This window comes from Schistocerca nitens, chromosome 4 (genome assembly GCF_023898315.1).
Source record: "Schistocerca nitens isolate TAMUIC-IGC-003100 chromosome 4, iqSchNite1.1, whole genome shotgun sequence".
NCBI classification, from domain to species: Eukaryota; Metazoa; Arthropoda; class Insecta; order Orthoptera; family Acrididae; genus Schistocerca; species Schistocerca nitens.
In genome coordinates, this window is record NC_064617.1 from 81,625,459 (window position 1) to 81,637,555 (window position 12,097).

General features: G+C 40.1%; 1 long non-coding RNA gene and 2 other non-coding genes across 4 annotated transcripts; all 3 read right to left on the bottom strand.

Annotated features, from left to right (window-relative positions):
- Positions 1-260: 260 nt before the first annotated feature.
- LOC126252094 (uncharacterized) lies at positions 261-6,569 on the bottom strand. 2 transcript variants are annotated; one of them, XR_007545828.1, is made up of 2 exons: positions 6,440-6,569; positions 261-846 (listed from the first exon to the last, which is right to left on the bottom strand). It is a non-coding gene; the product is annotated as an uncharacterized LOC126252094 (long non-coding RNA). The 2 variants fall into 2 exon arrangements; XR_007545829.1 differs by lacking the exon at positions 6,440-6,569 and adding an exon at positions 4,908-5,045.
- Positions 6,570-7,350: 781 nt separating this feature from the next.
- LOC126254578 (U5 spliceosomal RNA) lies at positions 7,351-7,469 on the bottom strand. The gene has a single exon (XR_007546244.1). It is a non-coding gene; the product is annotated as a U5 spliceosomal RNA (small nuclear RNA).
- A 1,603-nt stretch (positions 7,470-9,072) lies between these two features.
- Positions 9,073-9,191, bottom strand: LOC126254579 (U5 spliceosomal RNA). The gene has a single exon (XR_007546245.1). It is a non-coding gene; the product is annotated as a U5 spliceosomal RNA (small nuclear RNA).
- Positions 9,192-12,097: the final 2,906 nt, after the last annotated feature.

Here is a 12,097-nt window from a genome sequence, read left to right on the forward strand (position 1 = left end):
GCAGTTACCAACAATGAAGTGCAGTCTAAATGAGGCTGCAAAAATATTCAGTCAGGCCTTGATTAAGATTTCAAAGTGGTGCAAAGATGCTCCAAATGTTTGGAAATGGAATACTGAGCACTTCACAAAACAAGAAAACTTAGTATTCTATGTTAGTGAGTCACCGTTGGAATCAGCAAACTCATATACACACTTGGTTGTAACAACACTTGGTATGGTAGTGACATGAAATGGAATTATCACATAGGCTCTGCCATGGGTAAAGCAGGTAGCAGACTTCTCTTTATTGATGGAATACTAGGAAAAAGGTATCAGTCTACAAAGAAGATTGCTTACAAATCTCTCATGTGATGCATCCAGAATACACAAAGCTGTGTGGGAACTGTAACAAATGAGAATAACAGGGGATATTGAATGTATACAGAGATGGCCAACAAATGGTCACGTTTGTTTGACCCACAGGAAAGCATCACAGATATGTTGAAACAACTGAACAGGCAGACTCTTGGAGACAGATGGAAACTATCCCAAGAATGTATGCTAACAAGGTTTCATGAACTGGTTTTAAATGATGACTCTAGGAATGCACTACAACCTCCTACATATTGTTTCCATAAGAATTGTGGGGACAACATTAAATTAATTACAGCATCACAGGGGCATTGAAAACAATCATTCTTCTCACGTTCCACACATGAATGGAACCATGCACTTTATAGTGATTTGCAGAGTATAGATGTAGATGAAGATCGGAGGGCTGCATAATTTTGTTTCAGCTCCTCTAGCAGTGGTCTACCACACTGTGGCACACAGATTTCATTGTGTACCAGACCTATAGGCATGTACCTGCAAACAAACAAACAAATTTTTAACAGGTATCCTATGTGATAACTAAAACTTTAAGACTACCCTTCTTATAGGATGTACATACAAGGGTAAGTTTTAGCAGGAAATCAAATTACTGAACTGCAATAAAATTTGATAATACCAGTAATACAGCATTGTTTCTTTTTTCCACTCACATTGCACATGATAATAACATTCCACACAAAAAATGTTTCGATCTCATCAGTTCCGTGTTATGCATTTTCACTGGATGCATAAAAACTAAGTTTCATGCCTCAGACTAGTGCAAAAATTAAACTGAACAGTAATTAGGCATGGAAGCATATCTACTAATATGACTTGCAGAAAACAGTGGGAAGTTGTTGCATGTGCAGATTTCACTATACGTTTCATCTCAGTTAGGTTAGAGACGGAGGTCATTAGAGACGGAGCGCAAGCTTGGGTTAGGGAAGGATGGGGAAGGAAATCGGCCGTGCCCTTTCAAAGGAACCATCCCGGCATTTGCCTGAAACGATTTAGGGAAATCACGGAAAACCTAAATCAGGATGGCTGGAGACGGGATTGAACCGTCGTCCTCCCGAATGCGAGTCCAGTGTGCTAACCACTGCGCCACCTCGCTCGGTCATCTCAGATAGTTGTAACTGAGAGCACCTTGAGATATTGATGTCCAGCTTCAGTTTTATCCTATTTCCCAACAACAACAGAAAAACTTAGTGCAAAGTGAGTGAGAATTTATTTTTAAATCCAACTGCCTTTAATGAAACAGATGTGAGATTCATAATAAACAGCTTATATGACCATTACGGTCAGATAGCAGCAATAAAACATCACGATCAACCTGGTTTAGCTAAGAATATAATCGTAAAAATTTCAGAGAATTGTAAATGCTGACTCATTTAAATTTTATACAGGAAGAATTTACAGGATGAAAAATAGGAAGAAGTTTACCAAATATATGCAGTAGAACAGACCTTTAATTCTCTCCTAAAATTATTATTACAAAATTATGAATCCAGTCTTCTTTACAATGGGTCAGGAACAGAGAACGCTACAGGGAAAAGTTGGCTAACATCTGGGACTGAAGTGTCTTTTGGAAAGAGATAACTTTATTTAATGGCAAGAGCTGTAATCAAGAATTAATGGAATGATGCAACCAGTATAGCAAAAACCTTAACCGTGTCACCAAAAGTAAAAACCATGTACTATGCAAATAAAATTTAAAATTCCAAGAAGATATAGCAAGAGAGACAGATGAAATGAAATTAAAATCATTGCCTAATAAATTGAATTAATTCTTCCTAACCGTATTGGAACCTGAAATTGACTTGACAACAGCAGATTCATTAGATTTACTTAAACAGGACCTGCATACTTCACCACAAAACATCAGTTTTACCAAATAATGTGCTCAAGAAGGGGACCATTTTTGAATGTGCTCAAGAGATCACAAAAACCATTATGTCACTGTAAAGTAGTAACTCCTCCAGCTATGATCATATTTCTTTCTGTAACTTGAAGAGTGACAAGTGCTTGCAGTGGGGAGGTGACCCTTCCCAGAATAATGTTACACCTGCTGCACAGGATGTCGAAGAATCAATTCTACAGCTGCTCTACAGGTTTTGATTTGATCTGATTTATTTCATCTCATAACATACAATATTTAGATCATGTTTACCTGTTGTACTGGAGACATGTCAATATATAATATTAGGGATTTAGTTTACAGACTTCAAAATAATAACAAGTATAGTTATCAAACAGTTTTCTAGCAGTACAATACTTTTACATTTTTGTACAAAAAATATTTTTTTACAGAGATGTTAGTTGCTCGGTTTAAATTATAACCTCGTCATTCATAAACTCCTCCACTCAATAGTAACAATTTTCCTCTAAGAGTTCATGTAATTTTTTCTTTAGATGACCAATTTCCATGCTCAGAATATCACAGCCCTTTAATTTATTGTACATTTTCATGCTAATGTATTGAGAAGTCATTGAATATAGCTTTAATCAGTGTGGAGGGAGCATAAAATTTTGTTTTTGCCTAGTTGTGCAAGTGTTTTTGAAGTGAAATTCTTTGAAAAGTTCAGGTTTACTGTACAGGAAAAATTAGAATTTCAAAATTGTATAGTGACAGGACAGATAATATATTTAGTTTTTTAAACAATGGGTGACATGAGGTTCTTGGATGTGTGGCACACATCTTCCTAATGATTCTTTTTTGAAGTTTTAAAATCCATATCATATAACTTGAATTACCCCAAAAAATTATGCCATATCTGATGACAGATTTGAAGCAACTATGGTACACAATTTTTCAGCTGTCCACATTTATTATATCATGTAACATACTCATTGAAAAAAAAAAAAAAAAAAAAAAGCTATTTAGTTTGTTATCGAAATATTCTGAGTGTGCCTGCTGGTTCTATCTTCTCATTTTTATGTAGGACATAGATCTCACTTGGTTTAGATTGTTTTGTTTTGAACTGTGTGAGTTGTGTTTTTGTAATGTTTAGTTTCAGACCATTTAATTGAAACCAAGCTTCCAGAGAATCCAAAGTGCTTTCGCTGAATTATTGAATGCTATTTGTGCATCCACTTTTACAGTTCTTGGGCACATGTAAATCATGTTTCCATGATGTTGTGATTATTAGTAATCATACTGAGGGTACTTATCAAGAATAAAATGCCAACCTTTATAAGAAAGAACCATAACAATTTTTATATTCTTGAGGTAGAAATGTACCTTTGGCACATATCCGAACTGGAGGTGGTTGTTACTGCATCCCACCCTAAATGTCTGAGAAACATTAACTATTTCATACATAATTTTGGCTTGTACAATCATCTCCAGCAGCTATTTGTTATCTGGGAGAGAAGGGGAAGTAACTGGAGGAGCGATTTATCAGTTATCTCAGCTTAAAACTGTCAGTTTTGTTTTCAGAATAAAAATACCTGTCCTCAAATGTGAAAGAATAAGAGACAAGGGGCACAAAAGGGAAGCAGTGGTTGGGAAGGGAGTGCAACAGGGTTGTAGCCTCTCCCCGATGTTACTCAATCTATGCATTGAGCAAGCAGTAAAGGAAACAAAAGACAAATTTGGAGTAGGAATATAATCTGTTGAGAAGAAATACAAACTTTGAGGTTTGCCGATGACATTGTAATTCTGTCAGAGACAGCAAAGGACAAGGAAGAGCAGTTGAACGGAATGGATAGTGTTTTGAAAGAAGGATATAAGATGAACATCAACAAAAGCAAAATGAGGATAATGGAATGTAGTCTAACTAAATCAGGTAATGCTGAGGGAATAGATTAGGAAGTGAGACACTTAAAGTAGTAGATGAGTTTTGCTATTTGGGGAACAAAATAACTGATGATAGTCGAAGTAGGGAAGACATAAAATGTAGACTGGCAATGGCAAGAAAAGAGTTTCTGAAGAAGAGAAATTTGTTAACATCGAGTGTAGAGTTAAAGTGTCAGAAAGTCTTTTGTCAAAGTATATGTATAGAGTGAAGCCCTGTATGGATGTGAAACGTGGACGATAAATAGTTTAGACAAGAATACAATAGAAGCTTTCAAAATGTGGTGCTACAGAATAATGATGAAGATAAGATGGGTGGATCACATAACTAATGAGAAGGTACTGAACAGAACTGAGAGAAGAGGAATTTGTGGCACAACTTGTCTAGAAGAAAAATCGGTTGGTAGGACATGTTCTAAGGCATCAAGGGATCACCAAGCGTGAAAGGTAAAAATCGTAGAGGGAGACCAAGAGATGAATACACTAAGCAGATTCAGAAGAATGTAGGGTGCAATAGTTACTTGGAAATGAAGAAGCTTGCACAGGATAGAGTAGCTTAGAGAGCTGCATCAAACCAGTCTCTGGACTGAAGACCACAACAAGAACACAAGCAGTCTTTAGAGCATAAAGCTCAAAATTGGCATCAGAAAACAAAAATTAAAGCAAATGATTTCAGATTAAAATTATCTAACTCCAAATATAGTTGTTTATTTTATTTTTAATTAAATTTCACCAGAGAACTGAAAAAAATTAACAAAACCTGTCTCTCGAAGACGCTGTCCTGTGTCATACATATCCTTTTAGCAATACTGTTGGATGCCCCTTTGCAAATACCAATGAAGTTTCTAATGGACCGAAGGAAATCATCAGAGGCGCAATATTTGAATATCAGTAGTAGCTGGTTCGTTGGTGGAACAGAATCATTGCTGAAAGAAATAAAAGAACAACACGAGACAAATTGTTTCACAATTCAAGAGAAATTTAAAAAGGTGACTCGCCAGTCACTGTTTTAAGTGGGTTGGTTCTTCTATTTGATTATATCTGTTATGGCACAGTCTGCTAAATAAAACGAAAGAATCATTTTAACTACTGCAGCACATGCCAGATAAACAAGGCTATTGCACGATTCGTCATTTTAATGTGGCTAATTTAGATAATTAACACGGTGTAAATGAACAGTATTTCTTAGTGCTCGGCATATGCCGAGCCACAAATTCAATACAAACTCAGATATCACGACGAATACAGAGAAACCGCTGCGATGTTATGGCAAGAGTTAGTGTCTGTTAAGCTCCTTTCTTAGTATAGGAAAAAACGCCTAACTGGGGACTAAACTCGGGATACCTTGGCAACTTCTGGCCGGTTACCGAGCTTAACCGGAGAATGTTTTCAAGATGGCAGGAATAGTGATAGATACAGACAATGATGACGATTTTTCGCTATCAAAAACGAAGCCACACTTCGCCTTTTCAATGTTGTACGTGAGAACCTGGAATATATGACGGCCCCATGACGCTATTTGTCTGTTTTCTAAAATAATACTGTTCATTTACACCGTGTTAATTATCTAAATTAGCCACATTAAAATGTCTAATCGTGCAATAGCCTTGTTTATCTGGCATGTGCTGCAGTAGTGAAAATGATTCTTTTGTTTTATTTAGCAGACTGTGCTATAACAGACATAATCAAATCGAAGAACCACACCACTTAAAACAGTGACTGGCGAGTTACCTTCTTTAAATTTCTCTTGAATTGTGAAACAATTTGTCTCCTGTTCTTTTATTTCTATAGTCTCATGTGTGCGTCATATATTCCAGGTTCTCAACATTGAAAAGGCGAAGTGCGGCTTCGTTTTTGATAGCGAAAAATCGTCATCATTGTCTGTATCTATCACTATTCCTGCTATCTTGGAAACATTCTCCGGTTAAGCTCGGTAACCAGCCAGAAGTCGCCAAGGTATCCCGAGTTTAGTCCCCAGTTAGGCGTTTTTCCCTATACTAACAAGGGAACCTCCCCATCGCACCCCCCCCCCCCCCCTCAGATTTAGCTATAATTTGGCACAGTGGATAGGCCTTGAAAAACTAAACACAGATCAATCGAGAAAACAGGAAGAAATTGTGTGGAACTATTAAAAAATAAGCAAAATATACAAACTGAGTAGTCCATGGGCAACATATGCAACATCAAGGACAATGTGGGCACAGGAGCGCCGTGGTCCCGTGGTTATCGTGAGCAGCTGCGGAACAAGAGGTCTTTGGTTCAAGTCTTCCCTCGAGCGAAAAGATTACTCACTTTATTTTTGCAAAGTTATGATCTGTCCGTTCGTTCATTGACGTCTCTGCTCACTTTAATAAGTTTAGTGTCTGTGTTTTGCGACCGCACTGCAAAACCGTGCGATTAGCAGACGAAAGGACGTGACTCTCCAATGGGAACCGAAAACATTTGATCCAGGAAAACACGTCTGATATATTCTATACGACACTGGTGACGGCATGTGCGTCACATGACAGGAATATGTTGTCAACCCACCTAAATTGCACACTTGGCGAATGGGTAAAAAGATTCTTCTACCTTGCCCAATTTAGGTTTTCTTGTGGTGTGATAATCACTCCCAAAAAAGTGATGAAAACATAAGAGTGTGTCGCATAAACTGCAACAAATGAATGCAACAGTTTCACAGTAGCACAGTTTTCTCTGTGCTCTGTCAAAACACATGTTTTTAACGTTTTCAAAATTTTCCGTGTGTAGACCGTCAAATCCTGCATATGTCCAAGCAAATCTGAACATGTCCTGGAATTTTGGAGAGTGAAATTGATTGTGTGTGAGTGCCTGAACTCTGATAATTGTCTGAAAATAAAAATTAAAACTTTTTACTGGAGGGAAGGCTTGAACCAACGACCTCTCGTTCCGCAGCTGCTCACGCTAACCACGGGACCACGGCGCTCACTTTATCCTTGATGTTGCCTATGGACTACTCAGTTTGTATATTTTGCTTGTTTTTTCACAGTTCCACACAACTTCTTCCTGTTTTCTCGATTGATCAGTGTTCAGTTTTTAAGGCCTATCCAGTGTGCCAAATTATACCTAAATCTGAGGAGGGCACCCTTTGTAAGAATGGAGCTTAACAGACACTAACTGCTTGCCATAACTTCGCAGCAGTTTCTCTGTATTCGTCGTGGTATATGAGTTTGTATTGAATTTGTGGCTCGGCATACGCCGAGCACTGAGAAAAATTAGTTATAGACTCATTTAATGCTCCCCTCCACGGAAATCTTTAGTAAAAGGCGAAAGATTTATTCGTCTTGAAGGGAAGCCAGAGTAACACACGCTAACATCTCTGCGATACTTATGACTTCTAATCGTGTCCTTTTCAACGAGAACACATCATGTAAGAACAAGTTTTGGACATAATCTCGTCAGTAAGTAAGTCTTAATTGTCATTTTATTGGAGAATACATTCTGATTTGGAGATATTAACACATGTGATTGCAACCACAAGCTGCTTCATAAAACAGATAGATTTCTTGGCTCGCTGCGTTACTGGCTGCTCATTGGCTACCTTCATTGAGGAGGCAAGAGATGGCAGCACACACAATGGCGTCTCTCTCTCTCTCTCTCCCTCTCTACCTACAGTACGCAGCTGAATTCACGTGCGAGGGAGCGCGGTGGGGAGTGGGGAAACAAGTTTATCCTCTCGCTGCCTTCCGCCCAACGGCGGCCCAACGAACTGTTCTGTTATAGGTCATCCGAAAATACGACTATACTAGATGGTCAGCTTGTGTCACTATTCGCCCGTTATAGTCTCTCCACTGCCGAGGAGGAAATGCACAGGCATTAAAAGCAAGAGGTGACGAGAGAAAATCCTACTATTGGCGACGTTTAAACTGAATAAAAACAGACTTCAGTAGTTGAATACATAGTAACAATACTAATAAACTATTGATGCACCAATTACTGATACCATGTACATAAATAGAGAATCTGCCCGACGTTATTTTGGAACTATAAGCACACTGAAGACGTGAGACTATTTCATTTATTTACGTGGCTTGAACCTCTTCCATTCAGTTACAGCTGGAATTTTCACCTAGTTGAATTAAAGAAAATGTATTTAGAGAAGTGCATACTAAGAGTGAGAGATTACGTCAACCCAATCGCAGCCGCTTTCCTAAAAGTGGATCCACACTTGACAGAACGCCACTGTCACGTCAAAAGATTTTCCTCTGTAGTCCAAATGGTGGCATTTACACACGCCGTCAGCAGAACGTCACATCAAGGTTTCTCGGGAAGTATGCCTCCACGAGCCATTGAAGGAGTCACGTGCTATTTCCCTGTTGCTGCCGGAAATTAGCACCTCCGTATTTGTTTCGAAGTTCAGCGAAATGGCCCGTGTAGACATACCTTAAAGCAAATCATCTGCTTCTCTTGTGGTGATATTGGACGCCTAAATCTGAATTTCTCTTTGTATCTTTCTTAACAGATAAAAAAAGCTTGTTTAGGCATTCTGAAATATTTATAGAACGATGACTCCTCTTTAGCTCCTTGGAAAGACTGTCACAATCTCGATTTTTTAACATTTTATTCTAACACCGGCTCGTTTTGCTCACTGTTCTTATTCCTCGTCAAGTGTAACAGCAAACATTGCAAGCTGCTTTTAAACTAAATTTCAGCATTTTATGACGATCTACCATGAACTACGAAATAGCGCCTCTCGTGAGTATTTTACAACTACAACGTCACGACGTTCTTTCGACGCGACGTGTCGTGTAGTGTGAATGCTCAGGAATTCCTCTAACCGCCAACGCCCAAAAATGGTTACGCGTTATTTCGGGTTCGAAAAGAGCTCAACCGTCACTAACTCTTGCTATAACATTGCAGCTAATTCGCTGTATACAACATAATATCTAAATTTGACTTGCATTTATGGCTCAGCATATGCCGAGCACTGAGAAAAATTGGTTATAGACTCATTTAATGCTCCCCTCCACGGAAATCTTTAGTAAAAGGCGAAAGATTTATTCGTCTTGAAGGGAAGCCAGAGTAACACACGCTAACATCTCTGCGATACTTATGACTTCTCATCGTGTCCTTTTCAACGAGAACACATCAAGTACGAACAAGTTTTGGACATAATCTCGCCAGTAAGTAAGTATTAATTGTCATTGTATTGGAGAATACATTCTGATTTGGAGATATTAACACATGTGATTGCAACCACAAGCTGTTTCATAAATCAGATCCATTTCTTTGCTCGCTGCGTTACTGGCTGCTCCTTGGCCACTTTCATTGAGGAGGCAAGAGATGGCAGCACACACAATGGCGTCTCTCTCTCTCTCTCTCTCTCTCTCTCTCTCTCTCATATCTACAGTACGCAGCTGAAATCACGTGCGAGGGAACGTGGTGGGAAGTGGGGAAACAAGTTTTGCCACTCGCTGCCTTCCGCCCAGCAGCGGCGCAACGAACTGTTATAGGTCATTTGAGAATACGACTACACTTCATGGTCAGCCTTGTTGTGACACTGTTCGCCAGTTATAGTCTCTCATCTTTTTTCTTAATTTATTTAGAGTTCCGCTGCCGAGGAGAAAATGCAGACATAATATCCACATTAAAAGCAAGAGGTGATGCGAGAGAATCCCACCATTGACTATGTTTAAACTTTATGAAACTAAAAGTGCATCGCAATGAAAAAAATAAAATAAAATAAAATATAATCCTCCCGTCCCCCACGCGGATCCTCTATGGCATGATTCCTTTCCCCCATCTGCTGCTATTCCTCGGCATATCCTTGTCCTCTGCACCTCCCGACGCCTTGCTCCCCCTCATCCCCTGGTTGCTCTCCTCCTCTCCAACCATCGCCCTCTGTCGCGCCTTCACTGTTGCGCTCCCCCCCCCCCCCCATTCTCCATCTCTTCACTTCATCTCCTTTCACAACGTGGCTTCCGTCAACTCCTCCCGGATGATGCCCTCTCTCCCTCCATTTATCCCTCCTATCAACTCTGATCCTCACCTCCCCCTCCGTTCCTCTGCCCCTTTTCTGGGCTCCATCTCCCCCCCCTTCCATCCTGTTTTTTTTTTCCCCTGCCTACACTCTCTCTGCCTCCCTTCCCTCTCCCCCCCTCGAGTCCTTTTGAATTTCCTTCCTCTGCTTTCCCCCATTCCCTCTCGCGTCTGCCCTCTGCCACCCTTTATGAGTCCTCTCCCTCTGTCGTTTCCCCCCTCCCTTTTCGTTTCTCCTCTCTTCCCCCCCTTTTTCCCCCTCATCCGTCCAGGTCCCCCGCCCCCTACCCACCCTCCAATCTGCCCTTGGCTGTGGTGTGTCATCTTCGTGCCGACTTGTTTTAGTGCAGTGTTTCCACCGATTGTTAAGTGTTGTGCGTCTTTTCCGAAGTGTTGCGAACGGACATCATACTGTCGCCGTGTTTTTTAATTGTCTTGTCTACTATTTTACCTGTCTGCTTCCTGTGTATTTTATTAGCATCGCCCACCCTTTGTTTTATGTTTCAACTTTCCACAATTTTCCGCCATTTTACAATTTAAGTCACCGTTTTATCGCCTGTTTTTATTGTTTCTTATCTTCTTATGTTTTAAAAATTCTGTAGGATGAAAAGCAGCGTACTAAGCTGCAGCCAGCCCACCCCCTTGGGGGGGAGGGGCGAATCGAAATTCAATAAAGGAAAAAAATCATCTTCAGTAGTTGAATACATAGTAACAATATGAATAACTATTGATACAGAAATTACCGATACCATGTACACAAATAGATAATTTTCCCGACGTTATTTTGGAAGTATCACTGCACTGAAGACATGTACGGTTTCACTTACTGACGCAGCTTGAACCTCTTCAAAGCTATGACAGCTGGTCTGTCTTTAGAACAGGGCGTACTTCCCTGTGTACATTACGTCAACCCAACTGCAGCCGCTTTCCTGCCGCGTCCAGGATTGTCAGCTGGGGACAGTACTGAAACTTTGAACTTTCGGGTTTTCTTGAAAACAGCCATCCTAGGTCACAAGTCTTCAGACTTCAACGGACTGAAAAATGCATTCAACGTTTGTTATAAATTAGCAAGACTTAAACACTTTTAAGAAAGTACCGATTCTGTAGTGCTACTCAGTAATTAAAAAGCGGCAGTGGGTACTGTCACTGACGCAATAGCGTCACTCTGTGCACTCCTCGGCTACGGAGGCAGGTTCACTACATTTAATAATCCAGAACTAATCAAGGCTATATATGATGTAGCGATTTTGCAAAGAAAATACCTTTTAAAAAACTATAATCATAAAGTTATGAAAATGCGACGTTTTGCTTCGTTCGTTGCAGTCGCAGTGAACGGCAGCGACAGGAGCTTCGAGACTTTTTTCCGACATCTACCAATCAGAACTAGGACGGCAGGGCATTTGAAACGTTATACATACTGTTTCCAAGCGACGCGAGCAGAAACGTAAAGAACTAAACACCAACACCTGATTGACTCCAGAGTGCAAACGTTATTTTTTCCTTCACACTGAAACTACAAAAAGTGGATTAAAAATGTGGCGTTAGTAACGATCATGTGGAAATATCCACTGCCTCAAAAAGCAAGCTCCACGGTCTCGCACACGTGCTTGCTGCAAATATTATACCTACTTTATAATGACATCAGGCCAGGTGGTACAGCGAGTCTCCACTTCTCTGTGATGTGAAGATTCGCCAGAAACGACATGTGGTCCGGATTCCACGTTAAACTATTGACGCCACACACATCACCGACGTGGCGCCCAATCGGAAGACTTACCCCAACCCACTGGGCCGTATGGGGTTACTATTATTATATTTTGGGCTCACGGCTCGCCATTCCAAACAAAACACTACAACTCGGAGCAATAAACCCAAAACACCCACGAGAATTATACAGACAATTAATCACCTCCAGCCAAGTAATTACAACCTGTTTTTCATTGCAACTTAAAA